This window comes from Phocoena phocoena, chromosome 21 (genome assembly GCF_963924675.1).
Source record: "Phocoena phocoena chromosome 21, mPhoPho1.1, whole genome shotgun sequence".
NCBI classification, from domain to species: domain Eukaryota; kingdom Metazoa; phylum Chordata; class Mammalia; order Artiodactyla; family Phocoenidae; genus Phocoena; species Phocoena phocoena.
In genome coordinates, this window is record NC_089239.1 from 25721943 (window position 1) to 25730258 (window position 8316).

General features: G+C 61.1%; 1 pseudogene; it reads right to left on the reverse strand.

The window, feature by feature from the left end:
- Window positions 1-295: 295 nt before the first annotated feature.
- LOC136141864 (ETS domain-containing protein Elk-1 pseudogene) lies at window positions 296-1428 on the reverse strand (annotated as a pseudogene).
- Between the last annotated feature and the right edge of the window lie 6888 nt (window positions 1429-8316).

The following is an 8316-nucleotide window of genomic DNA, read 5'->3' on the forward strand; positions in this document are numbered from 1 at the left end:
GCCAGGCTCCTCCTGGTGGCCTTCAAAAATTAAATAAATAAACTGTCCCCACCACTGCAGTAGGAGACGTGTAAGAGCGGCCACTGGGGGACTGACCAAGAAGGGAGAAGTTGTATGTTTTCTGTGGAAGAGTTACTGAGAGATCCTCTTTCCTAAGAATCCCCACCCAACCACGACCACAGCACGAGTCTGTCAGCTGAACTGTGTTTCTCCTTGAGATGGCTGGCTGGAGAGAAGTTCAGCGCATGGATGGAGTGACCCCAGAAAGGGGTGGTGGTGGTGGTGGTGGTGATAGTCATGGCTTCTGGGGCCCTGGGGAGAGCACCATGGGGGTTGAGAGGCCATCCACGCTGATGGAAGGGATGTGCACCTGGGCGCTGCCACTGGACGGAAACTGGAAGGAGAGCTTGGCCGGGCTACGTACGGGGTGCAGTGGGACTCAGGGTGCTCCAGAAGTGAATACTGGGGGGCAGAGAGCTGGGCGTCAGTAGCACCGGGGTCAATGTGTGCGTAGGTAGCAGGGAAGCCCACCGGCACCGCAGTTTCCATAATGACCGCAGGCAGCCGGGCTGGCACGCCCTCCGCGGGAGGGGCTTCTGGCTCGGCCTTGGGCTCAAAGGGCTCAGCCTTGACGGCTTCCAACACAAACCCGCCTCCCCAGTGGCTGCGGCTTCTAACTCTTCCTTGGGCTCTTCCACTTTGACTTCTGGGGGCAGTGGCCGGCCCAACCCAGGCTCCATACTTGGCTCTTTGGATTTAAGGTTCGGGGCCTCGGGTGGGGTCAGGATGACCTGCAGAGGCAGGTCGGCCTCCTCAGCCTCCAGGCAGGCCTCCAAGGGGCTTGGGGGGCACGGCTGCCCCTGCAGGGGCGGTATTGGGGAGCACTGTGGAAGGCTGAGGATGAGAGGGCGGCTGTGGCTGCGGCTGCAGGGGCTGGATGAGGAAGGCGGAATAGAGGCCCGAGCGCATGTAATCGTTCCGGCTGCTGCGCGCCAAGCCGCCCTGGCCTGCCACTCCTGCACCCCTGGGTGTGCCTGGCTTCCCAGAGGCAGTGTCCCCAGGGACGGCGTGTACAGCTGTGGTGCCCGCATCTGCCACAGTGGAGGTGGCAGCCACCTCAGGCTGGGGCGGGCAGTCCTCAGTGGAGCACCCCACGACCTCGGGGTAGGACACAAACTTGGAGATGAACTTCTGGCCACTCACTTTGCGGGTGATGTTCTTATCACAGTAGTACCGCCAGGCCCGGCTGGGCTTGTCACAATTCACGTTGGTCTTATTCTTGCGCAGCCCCCAGAGCCGGGCCACCCCCTCAGCATCCACCAGCTTGAACTCACCGCCATCCCCGGAGGTCCAGGAGATGATGTGGCCATTGCCTCGCTCTCTGAACAGCTGCAACAGAAACTGCCACAGCGTCACACAAGGGTCCATTGCTGGGCGAGCGCTCACGCCATCCCAGGGGTACCTGTGTGTAGCGCAGCGGCGGTGTTGGCAGCTCCGGGTGGGCGGGGGCTCCGTGCGCGGCCCCACCGCCCTCCAGGCCCGGGCTCCGAGGTGGCGGTGGCGGCCCAGGAAGCTTTCATTTTGCCACAGTTGTGGAGGAAGGAGTTTTCATGGCACTAGCTAAGGACAGTGAGGCAGCTCTAATTCAGGGCACCACGGAGACTGGTGTAGGGACCAGCACCACGGGGCCTGCGGGGGGGGAAGGGTGACTGGCTCAGCTCCGAATACAACAGGGACAAGTGGGGATCACGGCCAAGGAGCAGGGTGTGTGTCTGGAGTGGCGGTGGACTGGACATGACTGGGAGCAAACATCAAGGCCAGGGGCATCCTGAACGGGATGGACGCAGCAGGACTCTTGCTGAAGGCAAGCTCAGGTGATCACACAGCGAGGTGGGGGCGGGAGGAATTTGATCAGATATCCAGGGTTGTCGGGGTGGGGGGTTGCTAAAGTTAAACTAACCACGCAGGGACAGACCCAAGGTCAGGCCTTGAGGATGGAGAGAAGCCCAGCTAGCGCTGGGTCAGGGAGAGAGACCCCGCTCACTGGTATTCAGAAATCCAGAGGCCCGTGCTTATTTAGGACCCATCGTCCGCAGATGGCGAGCCTGGGTTCCAGGGCTTTAAACTGCCGTTTGGAAGCAGGGTGTGGGGACATCTGTGCTCCAGAGCCAGCCATGCTCTCTTCTGAGTAACTCCCAGGTTTAAAACTGGGGAGACCCCTCCCTCCCTCACCAGCTTATTTCTTAGAAAGAAATGGGCACAGAGGATAAATCGCACCACCCCTCTGCTAATGTCTTTTAAAAGCCCGTTTTTTTCTTAATTAAACAATGAGCATGTATTACTTATACGATCAGAAAAAAACGAGATGCCGTCCTGGCCGCCTCCTGGGGAGTTTTTAGTCCTCTTCAAGTCCTCACGGCGTGAAACCCCAAAACTCAGCCTCATCCTGAGCTGCTGTAGGAAGCAGAACAAGGCCCAACCTCACCGACGTGAACCTGTTTCCTCATCTAAGACACGTGGGTAAGAGCGTCCAAGAGCCTGCCGTTCAACTGAGGTGGGAAAGGACCATTTACAGAAAGGGCTTAGCTTGATGTCACACACACAGTGACCTTGCTGTCAGGCAGGGAGAGGGCTGGAGCTGGGAGGAGATGGACCTCGGGAGGCCAGTGGCCAGGCTGGAAACCTGGGTGCCTCACTGGGTATGACAGGTTGTGAGCAAGAATCAGGGTGCATTTCATTCAAAGTCTTCTCAGTTCTGCTGGGTTATGTATCACCAGTTATACCTGTAAATTTTGAAAAAAAATGATTGTTTTTAACAGGATGCTTTAAAGATAGCAGAGCAGAAAGACACAATCCTTGAACAAGCTGAGGAATTTACCGCCTGCATGACTAAGCAGGTCATCACTGAGCCCGTTTCTCCTTTGAAAGGCAGGCCTGGGCACTGCAGAAGAACCGAGAATGAAGGCAGGGACCGTGGAGGTGGTGGCACCGCGAGCATTTACGTCTATTTTCACAGGACACTAAGGACTCGGGGTTTAGCCTCAGCCTAGACGAGAATCAGAAAAGCAGCCTAATTTGACCGTGAATGTAAACCTCCCCAATGTACTGAATTTTCAAGGGGCGTTGATCATTTAAACCCCTTATTTCGTCCTCGGAGAAGTCCTGAGAGGTAGCTGAAGCAGTGGCGCTCTGCACCACCTTACAGGGAAGGGGACAGCACAAAACAAGAGCGAGCCTCAATGCTGTCATGCTTTTAATTCAACTCTGTAAAACGATTGCGTGCCTCTCATACAGGAGGCTGGGGGGTAGGTGCGGAGAGGGGAGCGGGACATAGACGACCCGCGGTGCGATTTCACTTGTTCTTTCCGCAGACGTGCACTGGGCGCCAGTGACGTGCCGAGCCCGTTCCAGGGCTGGGGATAAAACACTGACAAGACCATGTTCCCCTCTCATGCGGCTGGCATTTTAGTCAGAGGACACAGAAAATCAACAGATAACTAAGACAAACCCATGAAAGTACAGAAGGCCCAATGGTGATAAGTACCCTAAAGTAAGAAAGGCTGCGGGGTGAGACCATGGGGACACGTGAGCTTCGGGGCGCCCCCGGCCAGGCGGGCGTCCACCTTCACACCCGAGGCCGGGCTCCAGGTTAAGCAGGTTCTCTCAACCTCTCCCAGCTGGCGAGTCTGGAGCCCAGGGCTGTCCGACTCCAAGCCCGGGAGGCTGCGCCAGGTTCTGGGCCCCTCGGCTGCATCTTCTGCGGGCCTCGCGGGCGGGAGGCCGCGGGCGGGGAGGGCGCCGGCTAGCGGTTCACACGTCCATCCCACACCCCGCGGGACGCAGTCCGCCGACCACAGGAGCCGCCTGCTGAGCAATGCCAGCTGCTGCCCCGTCACAACCAGCGACCCTCGGGCCGCATGCCCAGCCGGCCGGCCTGAGCGGAACAGGGTGGAGGGAAGCCGGGTCCCCTGCGCACGGCCGCAGGGAGTGGCGAAGAGAAACTGCACTTGACCCTGCTTCCCGGGCGCCGTGGCCTCGGGCCGGCCTCTGCGCGTGGACCCGGCGGGGCCGCAGGGCTGAGTCACGGCCGGGCTGCGCGGCCCAGCGGGCCTTCCGGGGGGCTGGGCTTCGGGGTCACATGGGGGCTCTGCCGGGTCCTGTCCGCGGGCCGGGGCGGTGAGCACAGAAGAGTTGCCGGGCCGCTCCCCCCAGGGGGCCCCAGGACCCCAGCGCGAGTGCAGTCGGCTAGGGCGACCCTTGCCTTGCTCATCTCTGTTCGGGAGGAATCGACCTGGGGCGTGAGGGGTGCGTTCGGGGCGCGTTCGGGGCTGGCTCACTGTAGAGGCGGGAGAGGCGGGGCGGAGAGCGCATCGGGTCCGCCTCCGCCCCGCCCCCCAGCGCCCAGCTGGTGGTACAGCCCGAGGCCCCCCCGGCTAACGCTTTGGTAGCGCCCGGCCGCCGCTAGACCCCGCCCCCGGGTGCGCATGCGCGGCGACGTGTGCGCCGGTCACGACACATCCGTACACAGGTAGGCGCCGGGCGGGGGGGCGGGGTCTCCGGGTCCAGTCGGCGTGTTCTCGTGGAGTTGAGAGCCCCCAGTCCTGGCGCGGAGGAGCCCCGAGTTCCCCGCGTGCGGCCCGCGGGGCTTGGCGGCCCTGCCTGGACTGTGGGTGGTGGGGCGGGGTCCACCTCTCCGTCCTCAGGTGTGCAGGGCAGAGGCTCAGGTCGCCCCATCTGCAGGTGGGTCGGGCGGGGGGTCCGGTCGTTCCGTCTGCAGGCGGGGCGGGCAGAGTTCCGGCAGCTCCGCCCGCAGGTGAGCCGGGCGTGGGCTCAGGCCGCGGTTCGGGCCGCGGTGGGAGGGGTGCAGCCGGCCGGCCCGCGGGCAGCGAGCCCGAGAGAGGACACTGGCAGACGGGCCGAGACCGTCCACGGCGTGCTCTCTGTGGGACTTGTTTATATTTTCTGAATTTTGTTTGTTGAGCGTGTATTTTAATTTTGGAAAAATATGTTTACAAACTGTCGCAGTATAATTCTCAAAATGTTAGAAACGTAATTCCTGAGCAAACAGGGAGCACAGGTCAGGTTAAATCGCCTAGGAAGGACCCGGCGGAGGAAAGCCCGCCAGAGGCTGCCACCAGGAATGCTGGTCGGGGAGGGAGCCACTGGGATTATCCCCTGGGGGGAGAGGGGCGTTACGGTCCCTCATCACCCTATCAGTGTTGCTGGGTTGACCTCACAGACTGAAGTCTGGGCCGGCTGAGACGCAGGGGCTGCGGGGCGGGTCTCCGAGGACCCCGGACTGGAGGAGCGGGGGTCCTGGCTCTGCGGCTGTGCGGGGACGGGGACGGGGACGGGGACGGGGACGGCGGCCTCAGGAGACACGAAGAAGCCCTAGGGCTGGGCTCGGGGTGAACGGGGTGACCCAGTGCCCCCGTGCCGGGATGGGTGAGGGGTGTGGTCAGGGTGGGTGGCTGCCGAGCCCTGGAGCTCTGCCTGCCTCTGGTCTGTGCCGCCTTCCGGAGCAGGGCCTGGCCACGCCCTGGGGTGCCCCCTAGCCACGGGGCAGCCGGGCCACCGCAGGGCTCCGGGGGGGCCGCCTGGGTTGCTGCGGACCCCCACCCAAGGCCTGGCCTCATCCCATCATGGCTCAAGTGGGTCACCCACCTCACCTGTGTGTCCCCGGGACCCAGGGCAACAGGTTGGACCAGACCAGCCGGCCCAGAAGCTCTGTGGAAGCGGCTGTGTAGGAGGGTGTGTCCGAGGCGGGTTTGAGCAGCGATCCAGATGGGGGAGAGTTGATAGGGATTGAAGGGCGGCGAGCATTGGGTTTTTACAGGAAGTTGTTTCTGTTTCTGTGATGGCCCCGAGCGTTCCGCCGCCACTGATCGGTCTCAGCTGAGTATTTCAGCGTCTGACCTTAGCCCGCCTGCATTTCTTTCTGTAGAAAGGTTACTAGAAGGCTTGAGGACCCAGAAGCCGGGCTGAGGTTTCTCGGTGGTGAATTTGAGATGACGGTGGTTTTTCCTGGGTCTCTGGGGCCTTGGAGCCTTCCTCTTCCTTGGGCCTTGGCTCTGCGCCCCGGCCTCCACCCTGGCTGGGCCCACGCTTCAGAAGCAGGCTTCTCCCGCGTGCTCGGAGCCTGAGGCTGGTGGGTGGCTCTTTGTGCTGTAGCCTCGCTTGTCCACTCTCCGTTCCCTCTCAGGCCCTGCCCCGGCCCTCAGGACCCCACGTCTGTCTCCTTGTGCCTCTTGGTGGGAGGAGGAAAAGGGCTGTTTCAGGCCTTCTCTCCAGGATAAGCAGGGTTTGTTGGATTGGCTTACATTTAAAACCACCTGCGGCGCACAGAAGAGCCTCTCAGGTCTTCAGGACGCTGCCTGCTTTAGGAAAAGGAAGCCACTAAACCCTCCCTCCTTGGAGTCACAGGATCTTACATCTGGGGGGACTGGAATTCATGCCGGTTCAGTGGTTCTGCACTTGCTTAGAGCGCCTGGGCACATAAGAAACACCCAAGCCTGGCCCCGCCCCAGGGCAGCGAAGTCAGGACCTTGGGAGAGGGCCTGGGCATCGTCCTCGGTGTGGGAACGACAGACGAACCTGCAGGTGATCTAATGCACCTGGGCCCAGAGCTCTGAGTCCTGATCATGGTGCAATCCGAGGCCCCACTGGGTAGCTTCTTGATTTGAGGCAAATAACTAAACCTGAGCTCTCTTCTTTCCATTGGAAATGTACGACTCCCTGTTTAGCAGGTTAAACGGCCTAACTGAACGTGCCTGGCACGGAGTAGGTACTTCATATTAGCACCCGGCACCCACTCTGCTGTATTTATGTGTATTTTTCGTTCCTGTAGTCAGACACTGGAGTCCTGTTTTCCTTTCTCCGAAATAGTGGAACCAAGATCAGAACCCACTGTTTTGTTCTTTGGTCCCAGTGCCCTGGAGTCCCCCCAGCCTTCGTGAAGGGGCACCTATACCAACCACTCGCCCTGGGCAAGCTTGAGTCATTGTTTTAGTCAGAGCTCTTCAGAGTCTTGGGGACCCTCCCGTTTCAAGGCAGAGGTTCCACAGGAGCGTAGAGATGCAGTCGTGGCAAAATGGGAAGTCGCCCAGACCGCGTGACAGGCTCGTGGAAAGGACAAGGTGAGGTTTCCGGAGGAGCCTGTTTCTCGGCACTTTCCAGTTTGTGCAGTGACCCTTTGCATGGGGTTAAGTTCTTGATGGTGCAGCTTCCTTCTGCCCAGCACTGAGACCCCCTCTCCCTTCCCTGTATTCGCCCCTGACCCCGCCCCCATCAGCTCCACAATACGGGACCAGATGCTTCTGGATTCTGCTATGAGAGGCTCAGTAAGGTGTGGCCACAAGAGGAAAGCAAAGCTCGTTATGCTCTCGGGTCCTAGAGGCAGGGCCACGCCGGGCACGTGGGGGGATGGCCAGGGGGTCAGGGGGCGGAGGACAGGACGGAGGGAAGACTGAGGCCACGGCCTTTACTGGGGTTCCCAGAGGAAAGGCAGGCGGGGCGGGGGGAACACGTGCTATTGGCTGCTTTTAGTGATTTTGCCAGGCTTTGGGCGACAGGGCTGCCCCGAGCCGCCGGGCACCCGGCCCGGGTGTTTCGGGCAGAGGAGGGCCACCTCCCCGGGGGCGGGGCAGGCAGAGGAGGCCGGACCTGGCCGGGCTGTCGGCATAGGTCCCAGGTGGGCTCCTGGCTGGGCCCTTGGCTGGCGGGGGGTTGTCTCTGCCCAGCCAGGCGGGACTTAACGATGTCAGAGCATCACAGTAGACAGAAATATACACACACACACACACACATAGATGTACACACACGTACTCCCCTAAGTACGGAGCTTGCTGTCCAGCGTAGGTGAGGGTCCAAGGAGCTCTGGATGGGGCGCTGGCTGGCAGTGTTCCCACCGTGGGTTCCGGAAGCACATCCTCCTCTAGGTGTGCTCTGTCTGGGGGACTTGGTGGGCTGTCACTGCCACTACGGGGGGCATCCACTGGAGAGTCGGGACCGTGTCTGTTTCCTGCCGCGTCCACGCCTGCCCCTTCCGTCCCTCGTGTCACTTTCTCTCGTGCTCCTGTCCCACCAGCGGGTGTTTTCTTGCTGTTTTTGTGTCACTGAATACACATAAGCTCGAGGAGAAGAGTTGTTAACATCCATTTTGTGGTGCTGGAGCAGCCTTGCGTCCCGGCTCCTTTCAGCCAGGGGAGGGTCAAGGCTCTTTTCTTTGTCCAGGTGGAGGATGGGCGCATGAGGGTCCCGGGGCCGTGGCCTGGCGCAGCGTGTGGACCCCGGCCCAGCCTGTACGACGTCGGCAGC